Source organism: Silene latifolia, chromosome Y (assembly GCF_048544455.1).
Source record: "Silene latifolia isolate original U9 population chromosome Y, ASM4854445v1, whole genome shotgun sequence".
Classification (NCBI taxonomy): domain Eukaryota; kingdom Viridiplantae; phylum Streptophyta; class Magnoliopsida; order Caryophyllales; family Caryophyllaceae; genus Silene; species Silene latifolia.
The window spans coordinates 38,544,722-38,562,902 of record NC_133538.1 but is presented as its reverse complement, the minus strand read 5'-3'; the positions used below and the strand labels follow the sequence as shown (position 1 = coordinate 38,562,902).

General features: G+C 40.8%; 1 non-coding gene across 1 annotated transcript; it reads right to left on the bottom strand.

Annotated features, from left to right (window-relative positions):
* Positions 1-17,790: 17,790 nt before the first annotated feature.
* On the bottom strand, positions 17,791-17,896 carry LOC141636509 (small nucleolar RNA R71). The gene has a single exon (XR_012541115.1). It is a non-coding gene; the product is annotated as a small nucleolar RNA R71 (small nucleolar RNA).
* Between the last annotated feature and the right edge of the window lie 285 nt (positions 17,897-18,181).

Here is an 18,181-nt window from a genome sequence, read left to right as displayed (position 1 = left end):
ACTTGGACCCATGAGCCTAGATCGAGGCAATAACAGAACCCTTCTCGCGAGAGATCGAGTGGTGAACTTTGGGACGAAGTTCTCTTTTAGGGGGAATGAATGTAACATTTAGGAATAAGAAAGGGCATGAGAACATAAAAAGCACGTACGGTAAAGAACTATGCATGAGCACTAGCGAGAGAGATGGGTGAATGCTTGAGGAAGAGATTGGGAGTGAGGCATGACACGAATGAGATGTAACAAAGTGTTGAGGAAAAAGTGAAGGTGAGGCGAACTTCAAGGACGAAGTTCATTTTTAAGGAGGGAAGATTGTAATACACGGCCTTTGTGGGAATCGTACTTAGACCTTGGGACGCGTGAGAGGCCCTTTAGAGCGATAAGAGATCACTCGGGAGGGAAGGATGGTCTTACACTAGACCTAGACTAAACCAAGTAGAGTTACAGCGGATTGAGTGGACTCGGCACTCGGCCGAGTGACGCTGTTTTCTGAACACGGGATTAAACCCCTTTCTCCCCTAACCCTAAAATCATTTCCATCTTCCTCCTTATCTCTCCCTTCTCTAAACCCTCATAAACACCTACTACATGGGATTCAAGCTTAGATTAGAAGATTTACCACCTTCCTCTTCATCTCCGTCATCTAGTAAATAAAGATCTACCCTTTGATAGTCTTTAAACCCTAACTTTTGGGTGAATTCGTTTTGGGTAATTAATTAGTAATTAGTATGTGTAATAGGGGTAATTAAGGGGTAATAATAAGGGGCTTTGTAGTGTATATTAGTATAGGATGTATTGTGATAGTTATTATGTGATTTGTATAGGAGGAGACGGTTCCTTGAGACGGTCTCGGCCCGGATTCGAGTAGCTTGAGGAGATTGCTAAAAGGTAGGTTAATCCTACTCGGTTTCAATAATATGATGTTGTTATGTTTATGTTGTAGTTAGTCTTACATAATTAGGGCATTTGCATTATAACATGTTTAGTGGTAATCACATCATTAAAAGGATGATTATGATATGTTGAGTGTGGTTCATGTATTGGTTGTTATCATATATGTTGGAGGATTTGTTGATGTTGTTGTTATTGTTGTTGTTTTTTGGAGACGTAAGATGGTTCGAAGACCTCCTTGCGCTTAAGTCGCCTCTTGGAGCTTCCCACTCCAAGAGGGATGTGCACATTAATGGCTTGAGTTACGGAGGGACCCGTGTGGTTGAGACACGACGTCTGGCAGAGGATCCGGTTGGCTTACGGACCCGGTACGTCTGGGCGTGCCCCGGTACCTGTTTGTGGTTATCGGTATGTCTGGGCGTGTCTCGGTACCTGTTTGATTGTCGGTATGGCTGGGCGTGTCCCGATACCGTGGTGGTGGTTGTTCGATAGTGGTTTATTCATACTAGTAGTCATGTTGCATATTCACACACTTGAGTCGTGTCGCACCTTATTGTTTATTGAAACTGACGTTTGTGTGTTTGTGTAATTGTCACCTATCCCTTTTGGGGTGGCCTGTGTCAATCCATATGATATCCTTTGGTCATATGGGGAGCAGGTTAAGTACAGGTTGTTTGGATAGCATACGGGAGACGGGACGAGCTTGATGAGTCACGAGACGAGTATAGTTAGTTAGATGAGTATAGTACCCATGAGTTGTATTTATTCATTAGTTAATAGTTTGTAATCACTAAACTCTTCATTTATAATAAGTGTTTCTTTATTGTATCTCCGATTTACCGCTTCGGGAAATCGAGAAGGTAACATCTCCCAATTACCTAGGCCGGAAGGGGTTGTTACACTCCATATTTACTTTATTCCTTAATAATAGAGAGTTCTACTCTATGTTTTTTTTATAGTAGTATGGAGTAGCTTTTATGCCATGCCTAGGCTTGTCGTGAGTCCCCAAATTACAATATTTATAAATCCTTAGACTCGCTAATAACGTAGCACAAAATGGTTAACTTAAGGGTCGAACTCAAGAGAAGGTTGTGTTAACAAGTGTCTTATATTGTCATAAATAAAAGAAGGGGAAGAGGGGGGGGGGGGGGTAATCTATTGCTAATAAGAGAAAATAAAAGTTAACTAAATTAATAATAAAGAGTATTCTCGCCTTTCAACCCGCACCAAACAACAATGTAAAGAATATCATTGACCAAATTATATACCAATTGCAATTAAATGACATATAAAATTAAAAAATATCAATAGAATTAAACTTGAATCGGCATAATCAAGTAGAATTCTAAAATACTAGCAATTGAAATAGGAAAAAGGGACGAGCATATCCTAAGCCGGCATATACTTCTACCCAATTGATTATCCCCTCTCGCAATACAATAAATATGATCCACATATAAATTATCATATCACGGTCTAGTTCACTACAAGAATTCGATGAATCAGCATACAAATAGTCTCTAGCAAATGTAAGAGTAATGGTATCAATTTGGTTGAATCGACAATCACAAATCAATATAATTAATCTAATTAAATCAAAAACATAATCTAAATAAATTGGAATCAATAAGTAAATTGGTCTTAAAACTTACACGTAGTTGGCTTGAGAATCGAGATGAGAAATGAAGAACTCTCGAATTATTATCATGATTGAAAGCATGTTAATCATCTAAGTTTTACAATACAAATCAATTTTTTTTTTTTTTTGGAGTTTTTATGTCTCCTTTTGTCATTCTAAATCCTAAGATGATGGTGGTTACGATAAAACTAATAGGTAATTATAACCAATAAAAACCCAAGTTAATGCCATAAAGCCAATGTAACAATTAAAGGAGGAATTCAAATAGGCAGAGGCAGCTTAACTAGCTCGCAGCTCAGCCGCCTGATGCAGCCCCAGTCACCTGTTGCGACCATATGATACCTCCGGATTGAACTAGCCACATGATACGGCTCCAGCCGCACAGTGCAGCTACCTGGTACTTCCCGCCTTGACTATATTGTTTAGCTTCATGTCTTGACTTGAAATATTAGGCTTTGACTTTCATCATAACCAACTCCTGATGCTCCCTTTTTCCCATCTGTTGGTATATTTTTTTTATCCAAGTTGCTTCCCAATCACGGTACGCAATCCTTGATCACAACACCTACACATTAAATGGAACACCCTCATAAGTCGGAATCCTTCCTCAAGGCAGCCCCAACGGATGAGAGTGTCACAAGACTTGGTTTCCAAGTTTGTAGTGCGAACAAACGAAGTAGAGTACTTGAAAGCAATAATTATTTAATGATAACAAGACATAGATAAGTGGCTAAGTCAAAAGATACCGAATGCTACAAGTTTAAGGGAGGTACAAGGCTCTCCCAAATAATACAAACATAAGAATAAAAGGAGTCAAAAACTAGATAAACTAAGGTTTCGACAATCTAAAAGCGAGACCGCCCCAAGGCCTCCAACCACGTATATGCATGCTACCTATCAGACAATGCTCCCCATATGGGCTGAAATCACCATATATTTCATCACAGACAATTTTAAAATCCAAGTATTAGCTTAAAAATACAAGTACTCAATAAATGCTACTAAGAAGGACTAAATGATCATGTAATGAATTCCAAGATAATCAATCATGATTCCAACATATGTATGAAATGTATAAGATCATCCTCCAAATTCTCACCTCCACATCACCGGTGTCAGGAACACGCCCATGACACCACACACCATCACTAAGCACTCAGAACACGTCCGTGGTACTGGGCCCGAGAGCAACTCGAATCCCCTGCCAGACATCGTGTCTCAACCACACGAGTCCTTCCAAAACTCAAATACTAAATGTGCACATCCCCCTTGGAGTGGGAAGCTCCAAGAGGTGACTCAAGCGGACGACGGTCTCCCAACCACCTTCCGTCTCTACAACAACAACCAAGTATACTCCACAATCCTCCAACACCAATTAACACAACAACAATATAATTAACTACCAACAAAGATAATCTTTTAACCACACAAGGCATTATATGTCACAAATACTCAATCCCTCCTTAACTCACCCATTTCTCATGTAATTGCTCCCTAAACGTGTTATAATGCATTCTAACCATTTATGTAACATTTAACCATGCTTAGTCCCTTAACCACATACATAATTAACACAAGACACTATCATGTCACAAACCCTAATTACCCATAATCATGTTGTAATGAAACTATCATGAGATAAGTGTAATTAATGACAATAAATGCATAATTAAACATCCATATTATTAAAGCTAAGTAGATAAAATCCTACCTTAAGCTTATCTTCACAATGCCTCAAGTTATAGCCTAGAAATGCTCCTCAATGAAGCTTCATACACAAATTAATTACTACATTCATTACCATATTTCACTATAAAAAACATACTAATTATAGTAATCCCCTTAATAACCCATCTTAACTACTTATAACCCTAATTAATTATGAGATAATTGGTCGTGATCCCTCGTGGGGTTTAGTTTTCAGTACTTGTCGTTAAGAGCACCTAGACCAAAACACAATTTATAACTTCACCAACAACTCTACAATTAGTAAAGAGGCAAGTAAAGGTCGGATCCCAAGGGACGGGAATTGAGATGAGATTTCTATTGCAACTAGTGGTGTCTAAGGGTGTCACAATTGGGGTTTGAAGTAGAAGATCACTAAACTAAATAGCAATGAAAGTAAACAAGCAAGATGAATTAAAAAGAGGTGTAAACAATTGATAAAAAGCACTAGGGTGTCATGGGGTCATAGGGGGTTCATGGGAATTGATCATACAAACATATTCTCAAATTATAAGCAAGCAATTATTGTTGTGATGGATCGAGTTAGTTTATATATTACAATCCTAGGAAAGTTTGGGTCTCGGCGCCGAATCGATTAGATTGTACAACACCTACAAGTCGAGTTAATCTTCCCTACTCAACTATATGCATGGTCTAATGAGACTCGAGTTGGTTTATGTCTTACAAGTCTCATTGAAAAGATAGGTGATGAGTAAAAAATGCAAGGATTCATAGGCTCACATTTCATCAAACATAACATGTGCATAAGTTGAGATCACAATAAGCAAGCAAATAAACTATGAAAGCATATTAATTTAAGCATGAATCATTCCCCATGTTGGTTTCCCCTAATTACCCATTAACCCTAGCTAAGGAAACTACTCACTCATTATCATGTTGAACATGCTAGCAAGGTTGTCAATCATACCAACAAGGTGAAACATGATGAATAAATGAAAATGATTAACAGTAATTAAAAAGGGATTAAGAGAATTATACCTACTAGTGATTCCAATAATAAAGCAAAGAATAAAATAAGTACTTGATGCTTGATTGGAAGGTTGTCAATCTCCCAATAATAACCCAAATAATCTTCAATTACCCAAAATAAAGGATGAACAAGAGAGAGATTAAGGAAATAAAACTTGTATTAAAACTTGATTAAATGTTGATTACAAGATTAAAGAGAGATTTGATTGATATTAACTACACTAAAGATTTCTAAGAAGAACATGCTCTTCTAATTAGACTAATGGGGTATTTATAGTGGGGATTAGGTACATAAATTAGAGTTTACTAAGGGCTTAAATGACGATTAAGTCCTTGAGGAATCGCCGGTCTCTAAGGAGACTCCGGTCTCTTTTTTTGCCTGTCCTAGAAAAAGATGTGCATCCTTCCTTGAAGCTTGTAGAAGACGAAAGTACTGTCTGGGAATTCAGGCGTCTTTGGCAGGGGACGGGCGGATTTGGGCGTTCCTGGACGGGCGTCCAGAGGGGAAGACGGGCGTCTTGTGGAGCTTTTGCCCGGACGTCTTGTGGAGGAAGACTCTTGGATTGTGGGTGAGGGACGGGCGTCTTCAGGGCAATCCGCACGGATTGTCAGACAGTTTCATTCCTTCTTCTTTTCTTCCTTTTTCTTCATAAAATCCTTGAGGATTTCTTCAGGGATGCAAGGATCTTTTCTCATCATTGCCCATCTACTATAGTATGTACAAAGGCCTTCTAATCTTATCTCTCCTTGATGCTTGGTCATTGAATTCAATCAATTTAGCCTCATTTTGCCATGAAGATGCAAGGTTTGCACTCCTTTCCTACCAAGGACACAAAACCACAAAGAATATGCAAAACAAAGAACTAAAGACAATAAATGACCCATATATGCACTAAAAAGCATGGGAACAAGGCTAATTTGGGGACTAAATATGCTCTAATTATGGTCACATCAATAATCTACTAGGAAAATTAAGGTTTACTAAGATAATATTAAGGAAATAACAGTGGAAATCAACTTACAAAGGTGGTGGATGAACTAGAATAAAAGATTGGCAAAAACTTCTTCAAATATGGAGGCTAGATCTAGAGGATAAGATTTGTGGTTGGTTGTAAGTGTTAATAGAGTAGTAGAGATTAGGTTGGGAGTGACTTGAGGTGGAAAAATCTGAAAAGGATAAGGTTTGAGAGTGATACACCACCTACCATTCTCGAGTAAAATGCTGAACAACGACAGGGCACTCGATCGAGTGAAACTCCATTCGGTCGAGTGAACAGCCACTCGGTCGAGTGACTCTATTTCAGAAACTTCCAGTGACTCCCAGGTTCCACTCGGTCCCCATTCGGTCGAGTACGGTCATAAATTACGAGGTATTACAATCTCCCCCCCTTAAAAAGAACTTCGTCCCCGAAGTTCACACCCGACACTATACTCTACCAAAAATTCTATGTCCTGTAGTGCCCCAAGGGTGTATGGTGGTAGGTCAAAACAATATGAGACTAGTACGGTATGACTTACTGAAATGCTATGAGGTATTGTGATGATAATCTAAGAAAAGAAAGAAGGAAAACTTGTGCTTCTTGTACTTGCGTAATATGCCCTACCCCTTTGGAAACATGGTTACGACCTCTTAACCAAACTCATACCTGTGCAAAAAGGTGAGGATACCGTTCTTTCATGGTTTCCTCGGCCTCCCATGTAGCTTCCTCTAGTAGATGGTTAGACCACAATAGTTTTACCTACAACGTCTCACCACTTCTTGTCTTCCTCCCCTTCCGGTCAAGGATCTCAATGGGCGTTTCCACATATGTTAAGGGATCATCTAACTCGATCGTTTCTATCTCAAGCACATGTGAAAGGTCGCTTATGTATTTGTGCAATTGAGATACATGAAAGACATTGTGAACTCGCTCCAAGGCCGGGGAAGTGCTAAACAGTAGTCTACTTCCCCGACTCTACTCAATATCTCATAAGGCCCTATGAACTTTTGACTCAACTTGCCTCTCTTCCCAAATCTTATCACTCCCCTCATGGGTGAAACCTTAAGTAACACCTTATCTCCCACCGCAAATTCAATGTCACTTCTCCTCAAGTTGGCATAACACTTTTGCCTATCTTGTGCCGCCCTCATCTTTTCTCGGATTATATGGACTCGGTCAATCATGTCTTGGATCATTTTAGGTCCCAACAAGACGGCTTCGGTGCTCTAATCCCAACATATTGGACTTTGACACTTCCTCTCATACAAGGTTTCAAACGGTGCCATGCCAATGCTAGCATGGTAGCTATTGTAAGTTAAATTCGATCAAATATAGCCTATCTTCCCAAAAGCCCCCAAATTTCAAGATGCAAGCTCTCAACATGTCTTCCAAGGTTTGGATGGTTCTCTGTGTTTGCCTATCCATTGCCGGGTGAAAATTCGTACTTATTTTCAATTGAGTATCCAAAGAGGTTTGAAGCTCTTGCCAAAACCTTGAAATAAATTGCGAATCACGGGCCGATACAATATCTTTTGGAAATGCATAAAGCTTGACTACATACTTGAAATATGCATTTGAGAATTCCACCTTCCTCCAAATGTCTTTCATTGCAATAAAATGAGCCCATTTGGTTAACCTATCCATAATGACCCAAATCATGTTGTTCCCCTTTTGAGTTCTTGGTAACCCCACTATGAAATCCATAGATATCGACTCCCACTTCCATTCTGGCACCTCTAGTGATTGAACTTTCCCTTGTGGTCTCTTGTATTTTCCTTTTACTCTTTGTCAAGTCAAGCATCTTGCCACAAATTCCGCCACTTCTCTCTTCATTTTTTATCACAAAAAAGTCTTCTTAAGATCCTTGTACAACTTATCACCACCCGGGTGCACCGAGTAAGGTGTGTTATGAGCTTCATTCATGATCTTTTTCTCAAGCTATTCATCATTTGGTATGCACCACCTACCTTTGAATCTAAGGCTTCCATCCCCATGCAACTCCAACCTTGAGGTTTCACCCCTATCTAACACTCCTTCCACTCGTTAATCTTCACATCACTTTCTCTTTTCTCTCGAATTTCATCGTACAACTCGGGTTCTAAAGTTAAGACTCTAATTGCCTCCCCTTTTCGTATCATATGAATGCCCATCTTCTTCACTTCTTCCTTTAATCTTACCATGGACAAGGCAGTACACAAGGAGTGTGCCGACTTCCTACTCTAGGGATCGGCCACCACGTTGGATTTCCCTTCATGGTATACTATTTCCATGTCATAATCCCCAATGAGCTCAATCTATCTTCTTTGTCTCATATTCAAGTCCTTTTGGGTGTAGATGTATTTCAAACTCTTGTGATCAGAAAACACCTTGAAGGTCGCTTCATACAAGTAGTGCCTCCAAATCTTCAAGACAAAGACAACGACTCCCAACTCTAGGTCATGTGTTGGGTAATTCTCCTTATAGGACTTTAATTGTCGCGATGCATAAGCAATGACGCTACCGTTTTATATAAGTAAACATCCTGAACCATTATTTGAAGCGTCGGTATACACTTCAAAATTTTCGCTCCCTTCCGGCAAGGCTAACACCGGAGCCGTGGTTAGGCGCTCCTTTAGAGTCAAGAAGGCCATCTAACAACTCCCGTCCCACTTGAAACGGTTTTATTTTCTTATCAAAGATGTCAAAGGCCTAGCGATCTTAGAGAAGTCTTTCACGAATCGTCGATAATACCCGGCTAGACCTAGGAAACTTTGGATTTCCGCTACATTCTTGGGTGCTACCCACTTTGACACGAATTCAATCTTTGTAGCCTGCACGAAAACTCCTTCCTTTGATATTACATGGCCTAGGAAAGCCACCTTCTCCAACAAAAACTCAAAATTACTAAGCTTTGCATAAAGTTAATGCTCCCTTTAAGGTTTGTAACACGATTCTCAAGTACTCTTCATGCTCCTTTTTTATTTTAGAGCAGACCAAGATATCGTCTATGAACACCACTATAAACTTGTCCAAGTACGGGCTAAACACCCTATCCATGAGATCTATGAACACGGTCGGGGCATTTTTCAACCCAAACGACATCAGTATGAACTCATAATGCTTATATCTTGATCTAAATGTGGTTTTTCGAATGTCCTCATCCTTAACCTTCAATTGATGATAGCCCGACCTTAATTTAATCTTTGAAAATACACCGAATCCACTAAGTTGATCAAATATATCGTCGATTCTTGGTAATGGATACTTGTTCTTGATGGTGACGCTATTCAACTCCCGATAGTCGATACATAACCTCATAGTCCCGTCCTTTTTCTTCACAAATAGAACCGGTGCTCCCCTTGGTAAAACATTGCGTCTAATGTACCCCTTATCTGCCAATTCCCAAAGTTGCTTCTTCAATACCTCTAACTCTTTTGGACCCATCCGGTATGGGGCTTAGAGATTAGTTGTGCTCCCGGTTTCAAGTCCACCCCAAACAATACTTCCCTTGGTGGAGGTGATCCGGGTAACTCCTCCGGAAATACATCCTCGAATTCTCTTACTAACGGTATTTCTTGAGTTGCGGTATTTCCATACTAATGTCCCACATGTGACACAAAACCATAGGACAACCCTTCTTCAAATACGTCTTTAAGGTCATCACCGAAATGAGTTTCGCCTTGGGCTTGACCAAATAACCCACCCAAGCACCTTTGGGTCCTTTCAAAGCTATTTCTTTTGATAACAATCTATATTGGCTTTGTGCTTACTTAACCAATCCATTCCTAAGATTACTTCAAGCCCCTCTAAAGGAAATTCAAAACATTTACCGGAAATGTTTTTTTATGTACTAAAACCGACACCTCTTTATACACCTTTGAACATAAAATAGACTCTCCCGAAGGTAAGAACACGTCATCATTTACTAATTCACCCTCCCCCAAACCTAGGGTCGACACACGATTCTTAGGCACGAAAGAATGTGTGGCTTCCGAGTCAAATAAAATGAAATAAAGATGAGAATTAACAAGAAATGTACTGGAGAGAACATGAACATCCTCCTCGGCACTTCTTTTGTCCATGGCATAGAGCTTGACACTAGCCTTGGGCTCTTCTTGCACCATACTTGCCGAGTTGGTTGGTTTAGCCCCCGAAGTGTTACCTCCAATGTGGCTCGTCGCCCTTGATGGTGCTCCCCGATTGAAGTTCCCACGGTTGTTTCCACCATTATAGGTTGAGTTGGCATTCCTTTGGTTGCTCCATGCTCCCGAGTTCCTGTTGCTTGCTCTAATTTTGGAAGGGGTGTAGTAAGAACTTCTTTGTCCAAACCTCCGGTTGGGGCCCTTTGGAGTGCTAGTACACTCATTCCTCTTGTGCCCAAGGCCACTACAATTATAGAATATCATACCACTACCTTCACTAGTGTCCCTTCCTCCATAGCCTCCCGACTTCCCAAAGCTACTTACTTGAGATCTTCCCGAATAAGAATTAGCTTGATTGTAGGTAAATTTCTTTGATTGATTTCCCCCGCCTTCACTCTCGGTCTTCCTCTTTGCCCTATCCTTTCCTTGGCGTCCTTAGTCATGTTGAGAAGCCTTTTCGCATTCCCAAGCTTTAGCATACACCTTCTTCACGCTAGACAACTCACTCGGTGGAAGTTTTTCCAAGATTTTCACGGTCAACCCTCCTTCAAACTTGAGAGCCAAATGAGATTGGATAAGATGAATGTCTTAGACATAGGTGGCGAGCTCATTGACCCGGATATAGTAGTCTTGTACCGTCGTTGCCTCAGTCATCATGAATCAATCAAACTCCGCCCAGAGATTACATCTAACATGCTCGGGAATGAACTCATTCCTCATCTCCATCTTGAAGTCAGCCCATAGAATAGCGGCCTCACCCCTTTCATCATAGTAGTCCCTCATAGCGTCTCTTTCCTTATACTGCCAACCCCCCACTAGACCCTCAAGATCGAAGGCGGCTTTCTCCACCTTGAGCTCGTCGGGGCATCTTACCACCTCAAAAACATTTTCCATTTCCCTCACCCAATCCATAAAGTGGTTAGGCTCACTGACTCTGAGGTACTTGGTGGGTCGGTGATGTGATATGGCGGTGCTTACGGCCGAGGCATCCATTGCCGCATCCCTCTCCCGAGTGACGTTCCAAAGGCTTTGGTGAGAGCTTCGTTTTGAGCAACGATCAGGTCCACCTCCTCTTCGGATCTCCGGAGGGGTGGTGAATGAGTCCTTGAAAGAGTTCCCGTCATAATATATCTTCCATAGACATAGGAAACCTCAATACATGTCCCATAATAAGAGACAAACGATATTGACCACTATACAGGTCCACTCGATCAAGTTTAGGACTTCACTCGGTCGAGTGATGCTCCACTCGGTCGAGTGGTGTGCCACTCAATCAAGTGCCTCAACTTCCATAAGGTTTCAAGAATTCCTCAAATTACCCACTCGGTCGAGTGGCTCAAACTCGATCGAGTGGGTCCAGAGTGTTTCAACATCAGGAATTTTACAGAATCTGCCAAACTGTCCAATCGGTCGAGTGGCATGGGCACTACTCGGTCGAGTGCTTTCAATTTGGCCGAGTCCCTCTTTCCGCTTGACCGAGTACACCTCCTAAAAGACCATGTACTCATTCCGACTCACATAAGTCCACATATAACTGTGGACATAGGCCACCCGCAACTCCAATTCAATCTGTGGACATAGGCCACCCGCAATGCCAGTCCAATCTGTGGACGTGTGGCGGCCGAAAAGCCACGCTCGGCAACGTATTAAATGCTTTCGATCGGATCATTTTAGACCGGTCGGTTTCGTCTCGTCAAGGGTCTCGAAACGATGTTAGAGATGTTCGGATTCGCCACCAAGTAATTGTGGGATTCTTGGAAACCGTTCGAATCCACTTTAGATCTAGGTCAACCTAGGCAAAAAGCTGTGTTTGACATAGGTACTAAAGATAAAGAGTCGTCCCTCTTTAGCATCCTATCTCTAGAATGACTCTCGTTCGCCCTGGATAAGGCCATCCACTATCCAAATTTTCAGAGTAAGAGGTGAAGGTACGTATAGGGAAGCTCTTTAATCGGACACCGAGTCCCGCCCGCAGTAGCGGCCACTACTGATCGATCTTGGTTGGTTAAATGCAAAATTTGGTAAAACGGGTAAATGCATGAATGCGCATCCACAAGTTTACACCTAACATGTGAGCTTACTATGTCGGTTGTTTATCCGAATATCAAGTAATTGATGTCGAGTTGGGTTTAATGTTGATTTGCATGCAAGACGGAAATTAAACATCCATTTACCAAGTTAGGTTTATTTTGCATAACGTGATCTATTTGTCTTAGAAAGGCGTTCTTGCAAATACAAATTAAAAAGGCGGACTTGTCAATATGACCCGTCCTGTATTCGGGTTAACCGAAGTCGGGATCTACCTAGACAAGTGCTGGAAAAGAAGCAGGACTTGCATAAGACAACCTATTAAGGAGCGAGCCTTTGGGCGATGCAAAGGTACCTGTCCTGGTATGAAAACTGGAAATCAGTAAGCCTGTTTAGGTGCGAACCAGCAGATGACCCAAAGGGGTGTCTCCTGACTGTTGAAAATGTTTATGAAATGGTTTTTAAAAGGGCATTTGAACCCGTCTTTATTAAAAAGGTCGTTTAGACCACTTTTGTGCTAATATGAAGAACGGGACTTGAATAATCATCATTGTATTGACAATATTCAATGTCGAGTTCGGTTTTGAAAGCTTGACATGAATAGTTTTGAAAAATGTTTATTATGAACTAATTGTGTTAAGTTCATTGTTTTTTAATTAGCCAATGTCATCATCGTCCTCGGATTTAGACTGACATGGTATGTAGAACCAAGGATGATTATACATGTATGAGTAATATGGTTGTTTTTGAAATGTAAACAAATGAATAAAAGGTTTTCTAATACCTTTTAAAATGTAGTTAACCAAATATTATCACCAAAACACGGATAAACCCGTCATGGTATCAAGAACCAAGGGTGAACATAATTTATGGTTAAAAATATTCATCATAAAAATGATTTGAAACGATAAAAACCGGTTGTAAAATGAAAGAAAAAAGGAAAGAATGAACTCAAACACGTTTGATTTCTAACCTGGACAGCCCATTTAGGCGCGAGCCACCTAATTGTGACTAGGGGCTTCTGTTTCCGGTCAAAACCCAGTTTTGGCTCATTCGATTCGTATTTTCGACCATATTATGCATGTTTTAGCGTGTTCAGGTCATAAAACCAGATAAAAAGACATGAAAGAAGAGGATTAAATACACCCTCATACTTACATGCTAGGTCAAAGGCGTGAAATCAACGAAAGTGTGAAAACTTGTTAGGTCGGAAAACTCGGTTGAAAACCGTTTTAGTAATTTAAAGAGGGTTTGTTTTGTTTAGTGATTGTGTAGTTGGTCTAAATGGTCAGTCAAGTGATTTAATGCACGATGACGGTACCAAACAATGTGTATGGCTTGTATTTTCGATCGGAAGGTCGAAAATACGTGTCGGTTTGTGACTTAAGAAGTCGAGTCTAGAATTTTATGGGAGAAATGAGGGCGCGAACACTCGCATACCTTCAAATGGTAGCATTTGAGGGGTATTTATAGAGGATTGTGTGGTTGTGTGCATTTTGAGAGACGTGGCCACATGCGCTACTCGAAGAGGCGCGAGCCATTTCGCGGGTCTTCGAGCTGTCTTGTCACTATCACGCACTTGAAATCATAATTTGTTCTATCCTAGGTTTTGGATGTCATGATTGTTGTACTTGACCATTAAAGTATACCGGGTTTACTTAACATGGAAGCTTTGTGATGTTTGTTATTTTCGTGTTTGACTCGGTTGGACTCGTTGTTGGAGTTGGGATTTGAATTTTTAGTCGGTTTTTGGTCCGGTGTCAATTTTGACTCTGGTTAGTGTCATTAAGACCCCGTCGTCATCCATAAAACAACTCCAGGTAATTTTAAAATGTTTTTGAAAATGTTTTGTTTTTGAAATCGTTTTGAGTTTTCCAATGTATAGTTATACAAACTGTCGATTAAAACTTAGTGATTCCTAAGGATGTTGTAGTCCTATAATCATCGGGTGTTTGTTGGGGAATCAACAGATACTGGGTATCTACAGAGCCCCCACTTTCACTGAGGCTTGGACAGGGCGAGAGTCAAAGTATAGCTCCCAGGTCAATCAAAGATTACAACCTAGAGACCGAACCGACGTCGAGGCGGCCCGAAAGAATTCGGGCCAAGGACCTGCCGTCGGGAAGGGCGACGCCAAGGCGACTCGGGGATACGAGTCAAGGACCTATCGTCGAGAACAGTTTGGAGTCTGTCGACTGTTTGTATGGGCCCTTTTAAGTCCGTTAGACTACGTATAAAGGCTCGCCAGCCATAGGAAGGTGTCATACATGTGGCACCTTCGGGATATGTCCTTGAATTGTTTCTTGTTTACACGCTAAGGCTCGCCAGCCATGTTGAAGGTACGTATTGAGTCCCGCGAGCCATGTTGAAGGCGCGTTTTGAGGCTCGCCAGCCATGCTGAAGGCGCATTTTGAGGCTCGTCAGCCATGTTAAAGGCGTGTTTTGAGGCTCGCTAGCCATGTTGAAGGTGCGTTTTGAGGCTCGCCAGCCAGGTTGATGGTGCGTTTTGAGGCTCGCTAGCCATATTGAGGTCGAATGATCGACTGTGAGAAATAGCCGTGTTGGACGGGCTTATTTCGAGAGGTTGTTGAGTTAGTGGGCTCCGTGGGGAGGTCTCCGATATCCTGCTGGGTATTTTCGGTGTTTATATTAGATGTTTGTGGCGCTGGAAAGAGATAGGCTTTTTGTAGTTCGAGCCCGGCTCCTGTGGTCGGCGGTCTTTGTTATCGTCATTCGTAACTTCGAATTCCGAAGAGAGGTAGCAGTTTTTACTGCCGTTGTTCGGAGTTTGTAGGAGTGGCGAATGCGGACTCCACCATTTGCTGTTTGTTTTGGAGATAACGGTTTTTAATTATGCCATGTTGTGATTTGAAATTTGTGAGAAATAGTGAATTTGAATTTCACTATACGGTTTTTGTTCGAAGAGGACGGTTTTTAAACCTGTCGTTTGAATTTGTGGGGAAATAACGAATTTTTGAATCTCGTTATTTCGTTTGTTTTGGAAAATGAAGGTTTTTAATCCCGGTTTTTGAATTTGTGAAAATAGCAAATTTGAAGTTCAATATTTTGTATTTGTTTAGAAAATTGACGGTTTTTAATTCCGTCATGTGAAATTTGTGAAAATAGCGAATTTGAATTTCACTATTTTGTATTTGTTTGAAAAATGACGGTTTTTAATTTTGTCGTTTGAAATTTGTGAAAAAAGCGAATTTGAAGTTCACTATTGATACGTGCATTTTGTATAGTCTTTTTAGCCTATTTTAGCATGTATTTCTATGTACTTTCGTACTGTTTATTTGCATTTTGCCCCCGAATTGGCTACTTTGGTTCGTTTTGTCCGTTTTGTAGAAATGAACGCGAAAGTAGTAGAATCGTACCATTTTCGTCCTTGTTGCATGCATTTTGAGGAGACGGGATTTTCTAGAGTGAGGGCTTGCATTGGGATGCGTGAAGGAACGGTCTACGAGGCAGTCAGTCACGAGTTTGAGCTGATTTGAAGAAAGAATACTCGATCGAGCTATTTTATCACTTGACCGAGTCGTTTATATGGCTGGATTTAGTCGATCGAGAAGTTTTATACTCGATCAAGAAGTGCAGGAAATTGAGGTTGCTCGATCGAGTAACAATTTTACTCGATCGAGTAGATTATCTGGAAAAATGCTCGATCGAGTGGTTTCAGACTACTCGATCGAGTGATTTTGGCTGGCGTGGGCTTTAATTAGCCCGTGAACTTGTTTTAGTTATTGGACTTAGTAGTTTTTCTATTTAAACACACGTTAAATAGGTCATTAGCTATCTATTCTATTCTATCTATGTTTTATCTATTATTCATCTTTCACAGTAAAGACTGCGCTTCTCTTTTCCCTTCACTGTAACTTTGTTTTCGGGGTTATTTAGCTCCGATTTGTTTCTTCTTTACGCCGGATTCTTGCGATTGTAATCTCTTCCTCCCTTTTTAATATTAATCTTTCTTTTATTCATCTTAATTGCTTGTTTTTCTTCTTTTTAATTTCTGCCCTAATTACCTTTTATGCAATTTGATTATTGTTTTATCATGTTGAATATTAGTTATTTATTTGTTATTAGTATTGACAGTATTAATAACATGAGTAGCTAATCTGTTTCATGTCAGGATTAGGGGATCTACGGTAGAAATGTGACGATATAGTGAATAGGTTAGATAAATTATTTGTGAGACTCTGTCACCATAGCAATATAATTGTATTTATCGATTTGGTTGAGTGCACGCTCCTGAGTCATCTTTTTAATCTGGTTAAATTTAATCCTGGATCGGAAGATTGGACTAAATAGACCTGCTATGAACAGTAGACTACCCTGACGAGGACAGAAGTTAAGTTAGAGGGAGTCTAGGGTAGAAAGTGGACCGGAAGGACCTTTCCATATCTGTCTCGCAGTAATTCATCTAAGTTGTTTACAGTTGAGTCACTGGACTACCTTAGTGAACCGAAATCCCGACATGTCCCCTCTCTATTCATAGTTTATTCCTATTTTCTGCCTTAATTTCTCTTTCCTTATTTCTCTTGCCTTAAAGCTTTTAGTTTAGGAAATCATACTACAACCCCCCCCCCCCCCCTTTGTGACCAAATAGACGGACTCTTAAAGATATCTTGCCTCCCTGAGAAGATCGACCCTACTTATCACTAGCTTCTGTTAGTATATTTAGGTATTTATTTTTGGTACTGAAACGACAATATCAAATTTTTGGCGCCGTTGCCGGGGAGCTAATTGCCTTATCTGTCTTTGTTGCGTTTATTTTATCCGTCTCAGGGAATTTTTATTCCTTGAGGCAGTTCTTATTCATTTTCCTTCAATGTTGTGTATGCCCAGGTCACAAAGGTTTGAGTTAGTTTCAGCTGATTCTGAGCCAGAGAGACTGTTCAGGCATAGACTCCGTCTGCAAAAAGAATCACGAAAGGAAGACTTGAGTACTTTCGAACCAGAGCTTCAGCATTTCCTTTTTACAGAAAATCCATCTTTTGAAGAAGATACTTCCAGTTCTGTAAGCCAACCAGTAAAGATGCCAAACAATGCTAGTCATTCGGAGCCTAAAGGCATCATCAATTCCAAAGGGTTTCAATCTCCAGACTGAGGATGGGAATGCATTTGACATCCGACCTTCCTATATAATTCTGGTGGAGAGAAATATCTTTAGAGGTGTGGCAGGTGAATACCCGAAGAAGCATATGGAGGTCTTTACGGACTACTGTTCTACTATCCCCGCCACAAAGGGGGTAACTCAAGACAAGATTAAGGAGGTTCTATTTCCTTTTTCTTTGACTGACTCAGCCAGGGAGTGGTCGATCGATTTGGGACCGCACGGCCACGCGGTCGGTCACAGATCGGGAGACCCTTGCTCTTGCTTTTTATAAGAGATATTTCCCTCCGCAACGCACTAATCAGCTGAGGGCCAAGATTACCAGTTTCAAGCAAGCACCTGATGAAACTTTCTATGAAGCATGGTGCCGTTTCAAGAGCTTGGTGAGGTCTATTCCACCCCATGGTTTTGATCTGTGGTTCTTGTCAAATCAGTTCTACAATGGGCTATACGACGATCACAGAGCCATACTTGATGCATCATCCAACGAAAGATTTCAAAAGAACAACGACGATGATAAGGGATGGGCTCTTATTGAAGAGATGGCGACCCATTGTGCTGAGTACGGAAACCCGAGGGACGGTATTAGAACAGTTCATGCCGTTGATAAGCAAGTTGTGGCTCAGCTGGAAGCTATGAATGGTAGGTTTGATAAGTTAGAGCTGCATTCTGCTGGGGAGCCTCAGACGATCCA